The following is a 15,195-nucleotide window of genomic DNA, read 5'->3' on the forward strand; positions in this document are numbered from 1 at the left end:
ACCCAAAAATCTATATGTTATTCTACCACATTTGATAAGCCTTCCAGTAGCTGTGGAAGTGAATCAGCCACTGCATTACTCTCTCCCTTGATATGAATGACCTAGTAGTCATACTGCTAAAGGAATAAAGACCATATGATTAACGAAACACTTAATAGCTTACAGCTTAGATGAAATCTTAACGCTTGGAGGTCCTAGTAGACTTTTGTATGTCTGCGAGAGAGGTAAAACTGAAACTTTTTTAAATCCCATGTAGCTGCCAACGGTCGTAAGGGAAAATTCCCACTTCTTCGCTACCTCCGAGATGCTGTGTCCCATCGCTTGTGTCTATCATAATGATAATTGGTATATTCGCTGTTTTTGTGTTCATATGTGATTGCTATCGAGTGCACTGATTTAGTTCTGAACACACCTTTTCCCTGATGTCTATTCCATCATTATGTCTTAGTGCATGCAACTGTGGGTTACAGTGAACATCCCCAATCCATTCTGCAGCCATCGTCATTGGTGAGACATGACCACTTTTAGTTTTACAAACATGGTACAGCTGGGAAGTGTGATACTGGATGCTGTTCTCAGCAGTTCATATTATTTTGTCTTATTAGCTCTCGGTTCTGAGTTTATCAGTGGTGGTTTGTATTTGCATGCCACCAGTTTCCTGGACCATTGTACATGTGGTTATCATGATTATGTGTCTACTGGTCACCAGGACCATTGTTCCAATGGTTATTATGGTTATTTTGCCATTGGTTGCCACATTATTAGTCTGGTAACTGGGACTGAATCTCCTATCTAGCCTCTTCCTTTTATTTCGTGCTACACCATTCATTTCTTTGTCCCCACGTGATTTGCTTGTCTGAGCGGCTTGTGTGGATAAAAAATTCACATGTGATTCATTCCTACCATTGGGACACATCAAGTACTATAGGTGGGCCAATGGGCCTGCAACACTAACATCTTTTGCTTTTGCCCCCTTATCTCTGAGGTCAACTGAATCAAGTACAGTCAGTTAATCGTCAAGGTCTCTCTACGGCACCTGGAATGGTTTTCGTGAATTTCTGTAGGCTACATGGCTTTAAGATTGGCAACGTGTCTCTGTGGGATATGGTGCCATCCCTATAACTGATTTTATGTAAGTTCTTCTCAATGTACTTGCGATGGCTTCCTTGCTGTACACTAAAAGGCCCCAGACAAAATACTTTCTTACAAAATCTTTCCTGTATCTGTGCAGAATTTTTCATTAAGTTTGACAATATTCAATGGTTTCCATCGCCCACAGAGCGGCTTCACCCTGGATAAAACCTTCCTTAAAACGGATTTCCTCATGTCCATCCAGGTATGTCGTTGTTTTCTTGTTTTATAAATGGTCTGATGATGTCTCAAAAGGGCAAAAAGCATTGTTGATAGTAAATAAATTAGCAGCCAAGACTGCTTTTATTCTGAAATAATTACAAAAGGCTTATGTACCACCCTGCTTAAATGGAACAGAAAAACGTTTGTTTAAAAGTCATATCCAGCAGCTGTTTATGAGCCAAGTAGGGACGATGTAACATACCAGAGCACCTCGCACCAGTCAAGCTGGCATTTTGAAAACCAGCATCACGCACTTCTTCATCGAGAAAGGGTCCTATCACGATTGATGTGGTAAATTCAGGCCATAACAAGACTTACTCATAATGCAATGGGGTTTCCAAGACAGTCCTAGGGTTTTCGGTAGCCAATATTCTACAGCTATGGGTGTCAACAGACCCTTTGATTGTGAAATGGACTTCGTCGGTGCAACGCATTAGACAACCATTCGTCATATTCCCCCAGTTTTTGAAGTGCCCATGGAGCAAATGCTCTCCATGTCACATATCGGTGCCTAACACTTAATGATGATGCTGCATTTTGTACGGATGCCGCTGGAGGACACACCTTGGTGCTCACAAAATAGTAGTGCATGGAATGCTGATGCGACATGTGGCTTCATGAGCACTGACTTCATCAAGTGGAGATGAATCCGCTAAAGTCTCCATTTCTTCCTGAACTGTCCGAGTAGCAGTAGCACCTGTATCTAGTCGCCCACTACTGGGCCAGTCGCGTAAACAACATATTGCTTTGAACTTTGTGATCATTTTCCCCACAGTGACTCCTGTCACAAGACCGTTAACTGTTCAGATACCATTCTTATGGCGACAGGAGCGTAAAGCTCCAGTTGCAGATTCTCCATTCTGATAGTAAAGCTTTACTAACAGTACCGTTTTTGATAACGTCAACATGCCGCGATTCCTGGCGCATCTGACTCTCTTTCTCACTACTCATCATTTTATACACGATTTTCAAGTGGGGTCACTCATTCATTGCTTCCAGCCTCATTTGTTGGCCAGTTTTTGCACTAGTTGTTGGTTTCGATAAAACCTCACGTCATTTCAGCCGTGTGTGTCAATTTTTACCTGTCTGCTTACGTTATCCCATGAAGAAGTGCATTTTCAAGTGTACTTTTGGGTCACCCTATAGGTATTTCATTCATGTATTACCTGAGGCTGTTAATATAGGTAAGCATTATTTATGTAGATAATTAGATTTTATTGGCATTGACTGATTACATGGGCAACATCACAAAATTAAAGCAAGTCATACTTGAATTTAAAACAGATTTAGTAGTAGAGCAGCAACACTGCTTGGAGTCCAGTGGATCAGTTCTCCAAAGAGCTTGATAGGCTGTAGTGCAGTATTGACTTGTGGCACATTGTGAGCAGCATAGCTGGGATCTGCTCATGCCTCACTGTCTCGGCCTTCTTATGCCATCCTAGAGACTACTTGTTGGTGCCTTGTGAGTCTATGTTTAGTTATGGCGTGTATCCCCAGCCTGGAACTACATTCTCAGTATAGGCCAGAGTCCCATTGGTGGTGCTATCTGGCAAAATTCGTAGTCTGCTATTGAATTCGTTGGCACATACAAAAAAGCTCTTTTACTACCAGTAGGAGGTGTTAAGTGAAAAATAGAAAAGTAACAAACCATGTGCCATACACGGGAGTTGTCTTACTCACATGCTGAAGCAAGTATTCGGATTCACACAAAACAGCAAATGACAACAGACGTGATGAGGAAGTTTGCATCATGTTAATAAGCCACTTTCTCTTTTTTAAATGAAATCGACATATTGTTCCAACAGATAATATTCTCCAGACTATTTTGTAACACGTTCTCCTCTTTCACAAACAGTAAAACGAAGTGTTACTGTGTTTTGTGTGTAGAGTCACTTGTCAAATGAAGCATATGAAGTATAATTGTAACAAATGAAGAAGCTTATTGACTATCACCTTTATTACCAATTTTACGTCATTTACCAGCCATGGCTAGAAAGTCAGCGTCTAGTTTACCGTAATATTTCCACAACAAAATGAATACAATATTGAAATTTCAACTACATTAATAAAACAGATCCTGGCGGACTGCCTATTGAATTCTATAAACGATTTTGGACCCTAATAGGGGAAACGTTCACCAGAATTGTCAATGAAGTCTTGCTCAAATAACAAGAACTTTCGCAGGGTTGCAGAGTTCAAACAATGCAAAATTGCTTTGAACCTGAGGAACAGAGGCTGCAGAAAGCAAATAACCTAACCCAATCTCACTTTTAAATTCGGATTATAAAATTACAGCTCGAGTAATTAATAAGCATTTTATACCATGCGCTGCTGACCTCATAGGCCAACAGCACACGTGTGCTTTTAGAAGGACAATTTTTAAAAAAAACTGTAGTTTCGTACTGCAATGGCACTGCGCTAATAAAGACAAAATGTGGACTACTTTTCATAGACTTCCATAAGGCATTTCATCAAATTAATCACAAGTACCCGATAGGGACAATGAGCCGAATGAACTTCCTTCCAAAAACCACTGACATCATCAAGAACATGGCAATGGGTGTTACCGCACAAATCTCCATTAATTGCCAACTGACAACTGACAAAATAAATCGAAATAAAAAGAGGTGTTACTCAAGGGAGCCCCTTATCGATGCTTCTGTTCCTTAGATCACTGAAACCTCTCCTGAGAAAGCTACAGTATAGACTGACAGGCATTACCGTTCAAGGAACAAAGACTGTGGTAGGTGCCTACGTGGACAATGTAGATGTAATCATCAGAGACCACGCAGATGTGTTAAGACTAGAGATGGCACTTGCAAAATATTGTTCCGCATCAGGTGCGAGGATAAATGAAAACAAAAGTAAATTTCTGAATATAAAGGGGCTTGCTATCTTCCGCATTGAGAGGGCAAACCATGTCAATGAACACAAGGCTGACAACTTCCCTTTTAAAAATGATAGAAGTAAATCGGCGGGAGGAGGCAAGGAAAATCAAGGAAGCTTTGATTGAAAACCGCCAACACAGCATAGGCCAATTCCAGAGAATACAGTTTATCAGTGTGTATATTTTATCCAAGGTCTGCTACATAGCACTGGTTCTCCCCATTCCATAGTTGGTGGCGAAGATGTTCATGTACACCTTAGCAAAGTTCTTATGCAAAGGGAAATTGTTTCGAGTGACAGTGAAGACAGGAGTGTTGGATCCAAGCACAAGGAGAATGGGTCTTACTGACATCAAGTCTAAGGCGATGGCGTTATGTGTCAAACGAACATTGAGCATAATGTGTAAGAATCCAGGATGCATTACAGCAAAACCATATGACATTTGCCAGGCCAGAAAGCGTAGAACTGCCGATCGATGTACAAAAAATAAGTTTTAAACTAAAACACAGTAGGGAGTTTTATCTTGAACGAAGCTACCTCAGCAAAAAGCCTTTAAAATCCTAAAACATTACAGCATTCTTCAGACAAGAAGAAAGTTACTACCCTCAGGCAAAAAATAATGCAGTGATTTGGTTAATGGGTAAATATACAAGTTACATTTTTAACAATATTGGGAGTGACGAACATATTGAATTCAAGATATACTTGGAAACTGAATTAGAAAAACACTTAAGTATCCGAACCACAATAAGAAATACGGCAACATGCTCCGAATTGTCTTCAACAGAATGAGTATATGTTAGGGACACATGGATTCCTCTTGGAGAGGGGATGGGTTGGGCCACGAAGCACTAACAGTGTCACAGAGGGTCCCCGCTACTTCTGTGGCACGTTCCCAACCATAACCTCCCCCACAAGTCACACACGAAAAATAAATCAGTAGTACAGCAGATACAAGAATATGACGGCAAAAATCTGGTGTCTGTTACAAAGGAAGATTTTAAACTCCATAAGGATGCAGTTAGGAGGCTGAAACTGACAAAAATAATAATTCAGTGAAGGAGTTTGCGATGTTGCTGTTCGGGACTGCTCTTCTGTCCACATAATTTACCCTGGAGGGGACTTTGGATCATATATCAAGAGGAACTCAGGCTGCAGAACTGCCACCAGTTGAAGGTGACAGTGAATATGCTAAGTGTGCGCTACTGTTAAAGACTGAACATCATTCCTCATTTTATGAATGCTGTAAATTATTACTGCAATTAACTGCCACCTTATTTATGTCATTTCATTATAAACTAGTCGCTTTTGATGCTGTTTTTGTGAAATAAAAAGAAGACTGCTTATTCAGAAAAAAATTGGTAGAGCGTTCGCTTTGCATGTGAAAGGCCCTGCCTTCGATCCCCAGCACCTCCAAAAAATTTTTACTTTACGAAATAATATGCGATTTATTGTATCACTGATTTCTTTCAATATCCATGTCTATTTACGCATTTTTGTAAATAATTTTGTATATTTCTAATGGTAATCGAAGCAGAGGAATATCCAAAAATAAAAAAATAAAAAAATGTCGGGCATGAAGCGGCCGAGCTGGGTCCATAACGCCTTCGTGCCATTTATTTATTTTTTTCGCAACTTTCTGAACTGTCCATCCAGTCACTGAAATGTTTATTCTCTTTCAGTAGTTTTGGCGGTTTTCGCACTACGCATTGATTGTACAATATAAATCATGTGGTAAGGAGGCATTACCGTCGCAAGTAAATGTGGTGAATAGTGAAAGCACGCGAGACACCCCATACACGTCTCACATAAATGAAAACAACAAATAAACGGATGTGAACTATGTTACAACAAAGAAAATCAGAATGAAAACTTCCAAAACGGAACACAACTTCAAAAACGTTATAAAAGTGTGTTTTGACAGAGCACGGAGAAACTGTATGAGTGTGAAACTGTTAATTACTTATAATTAAAAACAGAATATATGAACAGTTTATGGCCCACAGAACACAGGTAGAGAATTAGGTACATACAGTTTTCATAAAGGAACACACAAACAGGCTAGTGACAGGGATGAGCCGCATATCAGCATACAATCCAAAGTAGCGTCAGCCAGCAAGTTGGTGTCAGTAAATGAAAGTCACAACATTGTTTTAGCAATCGTGAGTAAAAGACAGTCAGAAAAGTGAGTTAGATGCTTCAGCTTCATAGACAGTAGATCTTTGTCTGCTATCGATGGATTCAGTTAATAGACGATTGGAACTTTTGTTGGAGTATCATCATGGAAACATCAGTTATGTCTCTTGGTATTTAAAGTAGACTTCACTTTAAAATCAAAGGAACTGTATTCAATGATGACCAGACAGCAAATTAAATTGACAGGAGGAGTAACCAAACAACAAGTAAAGTAAAAAACTGCTAAGAAAAATAGCAATTTACAAGTCAAAAGCCTAAAAAATTAGAAACACTATACGGCAAGATGACCAATTTAACAACTGAAGGTTTGAAGATATATTTTTTCCGTTACAATTATGTTACTAGTAAGTCAACTATTAAAAACTGAGTGCATAACTGCGTAAGTGGAAGGTATAGCAGCAGATGATGAAGTTTTGAAAGAGAGCTGAATGACGCCAAGAAATCTTGGGATGTTACCGTCGCAGCTTCACCACTGAAGTACTGCACAAGAATGTGTATCAGCATCTGAGAAAAATCTGCACACATTTTTTTTAACGATTCCATCTCGAAGAAGGCACATTAAGTGCGACAGAATTGCCAAACATGTCTCACAGTTCTTTTCTCTCAAAACAAAATAAACATTTATCACAGCAGTGCAACGTTAGACAGAAATGAGACAAGCACAAAACCCGACAGTAAAAAATAAAATGGTTTCAAATGGCAACACTAGTCACTGTTGGACGTAAATTACATAAATTTACAATCCGATCGAGAAAGCAAGCATTTTGTGCCAAGATTGTGGTGCCAATCAACACATGACATTTAGAATGGAATGGTTAATGAATTATATAAAAGTAAGTCAGTACATGAAAATGTTGACTGGCGATTCTACTGAATTAGAAGGAATTTGAGTGGGAGACGTTGATTTAGATGCCTCTGATAGAGAACAGTGGTATGACATAGTTCTGGAGAATATTTTATGTGTACATACCGAATATAAAGTTTATTTATTTTGTTACTCAAGTCTTAAATAAAGGCTATGTTCAGTCCTCAAATGTGGACATTTCAGTTATCAAGACCGCTGGCAGTCTGGAAACTGTAGGGATAGGCAGACATGAATGACAGCTATACAGAATGTCGTTTCACACAAGAGAGTCTAGAAGTGTATGGCAGCAACCTCAATTAAAATGTGGCATGAAAAGTTAGCACATCAAAATGTTACATAAGTCAGAGAGATACTAAAAAGAAATGCCCCTGATTACATTGATCACTGGACTTAATACGTATATGTTGATTGTATCTACAGAGTACATCACATATCTCATCTGACAAACGCGGAGAGTTCGGAAAATGCTCTGACCGTAATTCACGTTGAGCTGTGTGAAATGACTCTCATGTTGCCACGAGGATCAAGGTATTTTTCATTAATTAAAGACGACTTTTTCAATTTCTGAACTGTTTATTTTCTGAAAATGACAGATGAAGCTGATTCCAAATTGAAAAATTTCATGAAAATAGTAGAAAATCACTTTGAGAAAAAAGCAAAACGTTTATAAAGTCAGACAATGGGACTGAAATCAAGAAAGATCTCATTAAAAATCTTCTGCGTGAACTGCGGATTTTTCACATCAAGACGAACACATGCACACTTCAAGAAAACGGAAGACTTGGAAGAGAAATACGTGTAGTTGTAGAGCCAGCGTGATGAGCAATACATGCACGAAACCTGAATGAAAGTCTGTGGCTGAAGCGACAGTCTTTATACTACATCAAACCAGAACCGCATTGTGGCATGGATGAAAAATAGATATTACTAAGTTGAGAGTTTTGGATGTGACTGATACGTTCTGATTGTGGACAACAAACAACGAAAACTTGTAGTTTTGTAGAGCTTCAAAAACATGTCAACACTTTAACCTTCGGTTGAGTACCTCGTAAAAACCAAGACAGACATTATAAAACTAAATTACGAGGGAAGATCAGTAAAAAAACAACACATTCGGTTTCTGAAAGCAGGATGGTTTTATTTAGGATTCCAGAACAATATATTATTCCCCACTCTTTTGGCTGCAAAACCCCATTTTTACACATGATATCCGTTTAATTCAGTGGCCTTACGCCCCCTTACAGGGAAAGCCTGAATGTCTACATGGTACCACTCTACTCAACTGATCGACTTTGGAGCCAACGTCTTGCTGCATCAATAACCTCCCCATCACCAACGTACTGCTTCCTATGGAGTGCATCCTTCATTGGGCCAAGCAGCTGATAACCCGAACGTGCGAGATACAGGCTGTAGAATGGATGAGCGAGAGCAGTCTAACAAAGTTTTGTGAGTTCTTCTCTGGTGCCCAGATGTGTGTGAGGCCTTATGTTATCATGGAGAAGCAGAAGTTCGTTTGAATTTTTGGACGACGAACACGCTGAAGTAGTTTCTTTAATTTTATGAGGACCGGCATGCAGAAAGATCGGGCAGATTTTCTAGATATTGTTGCGATAATGACAGATGCCTCACGCAATGGCTCGCCATGTGTTTTATTATTACCAGGTCTCTATAGACATTATGCAAGCGCCTATGAATAACTGTGATCCTCTGGTTTCCTGCAAAAAAAAAAAAATTAAAAAAATAAACTCGGTGAGTACATCATATCTGTGATTTGACTTTGTATGGTATGGGGTACTAAAAATTCTGATTCTGGAAGCTCTTTGCTTGAAAGGCACTTGGTTATAGATACCGTTTTGAAGGCTGCTTATAGCGCCACCACTTATCAGAACTTCATGAAACTATGGGGGCTGAAGCAAGAATATTCCACCATGGCTCATAACAAATTCCGGATTTTTTCAACCAAAACTAGCCAAGAGAAAAACGTGTTGCATTACTTATTGAACGTTCCATGTAGTTGCAAGAGATTTTGAGCAAGAGGAAGAAATAGACTATTTAGAAACATTTAAGTCATGCAGCACATTACGAATCAGTTACACTGTTTCTCAGTCTTGCAGCCAAAAATAAAATGAAAATATCAACTTTTGACATAAAGACAGCATTTCTATAAAGCAGTTTGCAAGAGGAGATCTACATGAATCAACCTGACGGATTTAAAAATAGAGAGGATAAGCTGAAGAAGTGTTTATATGGCATTACACAAACTCCAGGGACCTGGAATGAGAAATTCTCAAATTACCTGATGGCATCAGGATTTGCTAACACTGATGTTGATCCCTGTATCGTAATAAAGCATCATTATAGCATTAGTGTTTATTGACTACGGTCTGATTATTGCAAGGAAAACAAACAGCACTGCTGAAGTTTTAAACAAGTGGAATCAGAAGTTTGAAATAATATATATATATATATATATATATATATATATATATATATATATATATATATATATTGAAAGAAAATGTCATATCTTGGGATGGAAATTAAAATAAGTTCACAGGATTTTTTTAAATCAATTTACATACACACAGAAATATTAAGAGAGTTTAAGTTCGATCAATTAAATCCAGTAGCTACTCCTAAGAAGTGTCGAATTGTGATAGAGGAAGAAAATCGTGTCAGTGATGAGCCACTGGAAAGAACTGAATAGTAAACCAGTGGTTAGTCACTGCAAAAATGGACAAACGCATTTTCCAGTATCTAAAAGGAACTAGGAAGGCTCAGCGCTCCTTGCCCATGCTCAACTAGTTGCTCCACCAGTAGAGTTCTTATCATCTGAGGAGGGCCTATTATCTGGTACACTCAAAAGCAGCGCCTTGTGACAATTTCAATAGATGAAGCAAAATACCGAGCTGCCGTGTCTCTGATCAATGATATATGCTGAGTATGACACCTTGTACAACGACTTCGAATTAGATTGTCAGTCAAGCTGCCATACATACACTGACAAATGCCTATGAAGGAAAAATAACAAGAAGTAAGAAACATACTGAGATTCCATGAAAGTTCATTCAATGACAGTTTGTCATGACTGTAAAACTGAAACATGTGAAAAGTTCAAGTTAACTGGCTGACATACTGACTAAACCTTAAATTTGTAAAGTATTTGAAGAATTAAGAAGAATACAATTAATTACGAGTGTTGAGAGTTAATTATTTTTCTTTGTCTTGTCATTATATAACTGACCATTAAAATTGCTACACCACGAAGATGATGTGCTACAGACGTGAAATTAAACCGATAGGAAGAAGATGCTGTGATATGCAAATGATTAGCTTTTCAGAGCATTCACATAAGGTTGGCGCCGGTGGCGACGCCTACAACGTGCTGACATGAGGAAAGTTTCCAGCGGAATTCTCATACACAAACAGCAGTTGACCGGCGTTGTCTGGTGAAACGTTGTTTGATGCCTCATGTAAGGAGGAGAAATGCGTACCATCACGTTTCCGACTTTGATGAAGGTCGGATTGTAGTCTATCGCGATTGTGGATTATCGTATCGCGACATTGCTGCTAGCGTTGGTCGAGATCCAATGACTGTTAGCAGAATATGGAATCAGTGGGTTCAGGAGGGTAATACGGAACGCCATGCTGGATCCCAACGGCCTCGTATCGATAGCAGTCGAGGTGAAAAGCAGCTTATCCGCATGGCTGTAATGGATCGTGCAGCCACGTCTCGATCCCTGAGTCAACAGAGGGGGACGTTTGCAAGACAACAACCATCTGCACGACTAGTTAGACGACGTTTGCAGCAGCATGGACTATCAGCTCGGAGACCATGGCTGCGGCTACCCTTCACGCTGCATCACAGACAGGAGTGCCTGCAATTGTGTACTTAACGACAAACCTGGGTGCAAGAATGGCAAAACGTAATTTTTTCGGATGAGTCCAGGTTCTGTTTACAGCATCATGATGGTCGCATCCGTGTCTGGCGACATCGCGGTGAACGCACATTGGAAGCGTGTATTAGTCATCGCCATACTGGAATATCACCCGGCGTGATGGTATGGGGTGCCATTGGTTACACATCTTGGTCACCTCTTTTTCTCATTCACAGCATTTTGAACAGTGGGCGTTACATTTCAGATGTGTTACGACCCGTGGCTCTACCCTTCATTCAATCCCTGTGAAACCCTACATTTCAGCAGGATAATGCGCGACCGCATGTTGCAGGTCCTGTACAGGCCTTTCTGGATACAGAAAATGTTCGACTGCTGCCCTGGCCAGCACATTCTCCAGATCTTTCACCAATTGAAAACGTCTGGCCAATGGTGGCCGAACAACTGGCTCGTCACAGTACGCCAGTCTCTACTCTTGATGATCTGTGGTATGTTGTTGAAGCTGCATGGGCAGCTGCATGGACAGCTGCACCTGTACACGCCATCCAAGCTCTGTTTGACTCAATGCCCATGCATATCAAGGCCGTTATTACGGCCAGAGGTAGTTGTTCTGGGTACTGATTTCTCAGGATCTATGCACCCAAATTGCATGAAAATGTAATCACATGTCAGTTCTAGTATAATATATTTGTCCAATGAATAACCATTTATCGTCTGCATTCTTCTTGGTGTAGCAATTTTAATGGCCAGTAGTATATATATACACTCCTGGAAATTGAAATAAGAACACTGTGAATTCATTGTCCCAGGAAGGGGAAACTTTATTGACACATTCCTGGGGTCAGATACATCACATGATCACACTGACAGAACCACAGGCACATAGACACAGGCAACAGAGCATGCACAATGTCGGCACTAGTACAGTGTATATCCACCTTTCGCAGCAATGCAGGCTGCTATTCTCCCATGGAGACGATCGTAGAGATGCTGGATGTAGTCCTGTGGAACGGCTTGCCATGCCATTTCCACCTGGCGCCTCAGTTGGACCAGCGTTCATGCTGGACGTGCAGACCGCGTGAGACGACGCTTCATCCAGTCCCAAAGATGCTCAATGGGGGACAGATCCGGAGATCTTGCTGGCCAGGGTAGTTGACTTACACCTTCTAGAGCACGTTGGGTGGCACGGGATACATGCGGACGTGCATTGTCCTGTTGGAACAGCAAGTTCCCTTGCCGGTCTAGGAATGGTAGAACGATGGGTTCGATGACGGTTTGGATGTACCGTGCACTATTCAGTGTCCCCTCGACGATCACCAGTGGTGTACGGCCAGTGTAGGAGATCGCTCCCCACACCATGATGCCGGGTGTTGGCCCTGTGTGCCTCGGTCGTATGCAGTCCTGATTGTGGCGCTCACCTGCACGGCGCCAAACACGCATACGACCATCATTGGCACCAAGGCAGAAGCGACTCTCATCGCTGAAGACGACACGTCTCCATTCGTCCCTCCATTCACGCCTGTCGCGACACCACTGGAGGCGGGCTGCACGATGTTGGGGCGTGAGCGGAAGACGGCCTAACGGTGTGCGGGACCGTAGCCCAGCTTCATGGAGACGGTTGCGAATGGTCCTCGCCGATACCCCAGGAGCAACAGTGTCCCTAATTTGCTGGGAAGTGGCGGTGCGGTCCCCTACGGCACTGCGTAGGATCCTACGGTCTTGGCGTGCATCCGTGCGTCGCTGCGGTCCGGTCCCAGGTCGACGGGCACGTGCACCTTCCGCCGACCACTGGCGACAACATCGATGTACTGTAGAGACCTCACGCCCCACGTGTTGAGCAATTCGGCGGTACGTCCACCCGGCCTCCCGCATGCCCACTATACGCCCTCGCTCAAAGTTCGTCAACTGCACATACGGTTCACGTCCACGCTGTCGCGGCATGCTACCAGTGTTAAAGACTGCGATGGAGCTCCGTATGCCACGGCAAACTGGCTGACACTGACGGCGGCGGTGCACAAATGCTGCGCAGCTAGCGCCATTCGACAGCCAACACCGCGGTTCCTGGTGTGTCCGCTGTGCCGTGCGTGTGATCATTGCTTGTACAGCCCTCTCGCAGTGTCCGGAGCAAGTATGGTGGGTCTGACACACCGGTGTCAGTGTGTTCTTTTTTCCATTTCCAGGAGTATATATATATATATATATATATATATATATATATATATATATATATATATATATATATATATATAAGATGAGTCACCTAACGTTACCGCTGGATATATTTCGTAAACCACATCAAATACTGACGAATCGATTCCACAGACCGAACGTGAGGAGAGGGGCTACTGTAATTGGTTAATACAAACCATAAAAAAATGCACGGAAATATGTTTTTTAACTCAAACCTACGTTTTTTTAAATGGAACCCCGTTAGTTTTGTTAGCACATCTGAACATATAAACAAATACGTAATCAGTGCCGTTTGTTGAATTGTAAAATGTTAATTACATCTGGAGATATTGTAACCTAAAGTTGATGCTTGAGTACCACTCCTCCGCTGTTCGATCGTGTGTATCGGAGAGCACCGAATTACGTAGGGATCCAAAGGGAACGGTGATGGACCTTAGGTACAGAAGAGAGTGGAACAACACATTACGTCCACATGCTAACACCTTTTTATTAGTCTTTTTCACTGATGCACATGTACATTACCATGAGGGGTGAGGTACACGTACACACGTGGTTTCCGTTTTCAATTACGGATTGGAATAGAGTGTGTCCCGACATGTCAGGCCAATAGATGTTCAATGTGGTGGCCATCATTTGCTGCACACAATTGCAATCTCTGGCGTAATGAATGTCGTACACGCCGCAGTACATCTGGTGTAATGTCGCCGCAGGCTGCCACAATACGTTGTTTCATATCCTCTGGTGTTGTAGGCACATCACGGTACACATTCTCCTTTAACGTACCCCACAGAAAGAAGTCCAGAGATGTAAGATCAGGAGAACGGGCTGGCCAATTTATGCGTCCTCCACGTCCTATGAAACGCCCGTCGAACGTGTACCTCACCCCTCATGGTAATGTACATGTGCGTCAGTGAAAAAGACCGATAAAAAGGTGTTAGCATGTGGAGGTAATGTGCTGTTCCACTCTCTTCTGTACCTTAGGTCCATCACCGTTCCCTTTGGATCCCTACGTAATTCGGTGCTCTCCGATACACACGATCGAACAGCGGAGGAGTGGTACTCAAGCGTCAACTTTAGGTTACAATATCTCCGGATGTAATTAACATTTTACAATTCAACAAACGGCACTGATTACTTATTTGTTTATATGTTCAGATGTGCTAACAAAACTAATGGGGTTCCATTTAAAAAAACGTAGGTTTGTGTTAAAAAACATACTTCCGTGCATTTTTTTATGGTTTGTATTAACCAATTACACTAGCCCCTCTCCTCACGTTCGGTCTGTGGAATCGATTCGTCAGTATTATGTGATTTACGAAATATATCCAGCGGTAATGTTAGGTGACTCACCCTGTTCATCTCTGTGTGTGTGTGTGTTCCATGTATTTTTTAAAATAATGCTGATGTAATTACTCTTTGTTCATTCAGCCGTTTCTTGTCAAAGTGTGGTGTGTGTGAATAAATTATATTAAAGTGTACTACTTTAAACATCACTAAATACTAGCTCGTCATTAAAACCATAATCTATTTAGATTATATCAAGTACTCCTATTGTCACTGACTTGCCCTTCCTAAAGCTATGCCACATATCATGAAAGAGGTTGTTTCCTTCAAAATAATTTAATAGCTGATCTTTTATTATGGACTCCATCACCTTAGCTAGCACCGGCATTATATATATGGGCCTGTAGCTTGGAACTTATGTGGATTGCATTTTTTTGTGAACTTGTACTGTATGTGTGCTTCTTTCAAGAAGTCTGGAAATAGCCCAGAATGGGAGCATTTATTTATTATTACTGTCTGTGCTTG

The sequence above is a fragment of the Schistocerca nitens genome, chromosome 2 (genome assembly GCF_023898315.1).
Source record: "Schistocerca nitens isolate TAMUIC-IGC-003100 chromosome 2, iqSchNite1.1, whole genome shotgun sequence".
Taxonomy (NCBI): Eukaryota; Metazoa; Arthropoda; class Insecta; order Orthoptera; family Acrididae; genus Schistocerca; species Schistocerca nitens.